The sequence below is a fragment of the Lactuca serriola genome, chromosome 9 (assembly GCF_051521515.1).
Source record: "Lactuca serriola cultivar US96UC23 chromosome 9, Lser_US96UC23_V15, whole genome shotgun sequence".
Lineage (NCBI taxonomy): Eukaryota > Viridiplantae > Streptophyta > Magnoliopsida > Asterales > Asteraceae > Lactuca > Lactuca serriola.
The window spans coordinates 140,364,152-140,365,414 of NC_136416.1; positions in this window are offsets into that span (position 1 = coordinate 140,364,152).

The window sequence follows — 1,263 nt, forward strand, 5'->3', positions numbered from 1 at the left end:
TGCCAGGCCACAGGGAGGTGACTCGTTGCTGTTTCGGGAATTCAGCAACACGAAGCCACCTGAGTTTGACGGGACGCAGGATCCGATCGCTGTGATGAGGTGGATCGCTGATATCGAGGGGTGCTTCTACACTTGTTCGTGTCTGGAGCATCTGAGGGTACGGTTCGCTTTGAACCAGCTCCGTTTGGGAGCGAAGGATTGGTGGAAGTTCGTGACGGCGAACTTCACTTTGGCAGAGATTTCAGCTGTGACGTGGGAGAGGTTTACCTCTATGTTCAGAGACGAGTACGTTCCCCCGGTGGAGAGGGAACGGTTGGTTCAGGAGTTCTTGACCCTCAAGCAGGGTACTGATTCGGTTACGGTGATCACGCGGAAGTTTCATGAGAGGGCGATGTTCTGCCCCGAGCAGGTGTCCACAGAGCAGGCTCGGATGAGCCGGTACTTGGGTGTGTTGAGGAGGGATATCCGGGAGTTTGTGTCAAACTCCACATATCATACCTTTGCTGAGCTTCAGGCGAATGCCAGGAAGCGCGAGATCGAGTTGGAGACCCAGGCCAGGGAGGAGGCCGAGTCTCAACGGGTGGATTGGCGGCCGGCTCAGTCTCAGCCGGCAGCCAAGCGGACTAAGTCCGCCGATTCGAGGACGGGAGGTCCGAAGGGCCGCACTTGCGGAAAGTGCGGCAAGGGTCACGAGGGGACATGTCGATCTGGTGCTTGCTACAAGTGTGGCAAGTAGGGGCACATCGCTAGGGATTGCCCCAAGGGGTTTATGGTTTGCTTTCATTGCAACCAGACCGGCCATCGGAAGGCCGAGTGCCCTCAGCTTCTTCAAGGATCTGCACCTGCTTCCAGGGCTACTGAGACTCGACCGGTGAAGGCCGAGGCCCCGAGGGCTCGTGGGAGAGCCTTTCAGCTGACTGCGGAGGAGGTCCGCGCTGCGCCCGATGTTGTGGCAGGTATGCCTTATTTCATGTATTTATTTTGATGTTGAGATGTTATGCTTATGTTATGATATACGTAGGTACTTTCCTTGTGAACTCTGTGCCTGCTTTAGTGTTATTTGACTCAGGTGCGAGTCGGTCTTTTGTATCTTTGGCCTTTAGTCAGCATATCAGCGTTAGTCGTGAGCCGTTGAGTCGGCCTCTGAGAGTTTCTATAGCTGACGAGAGGGTGATTTGTGCCACGGAGGTTCTCCGGGGATGTGTGTTAGAGATTTTTGGGGTTGAGTTTCCGATTGATCTGATTCCTATTGCGATGGGTGAT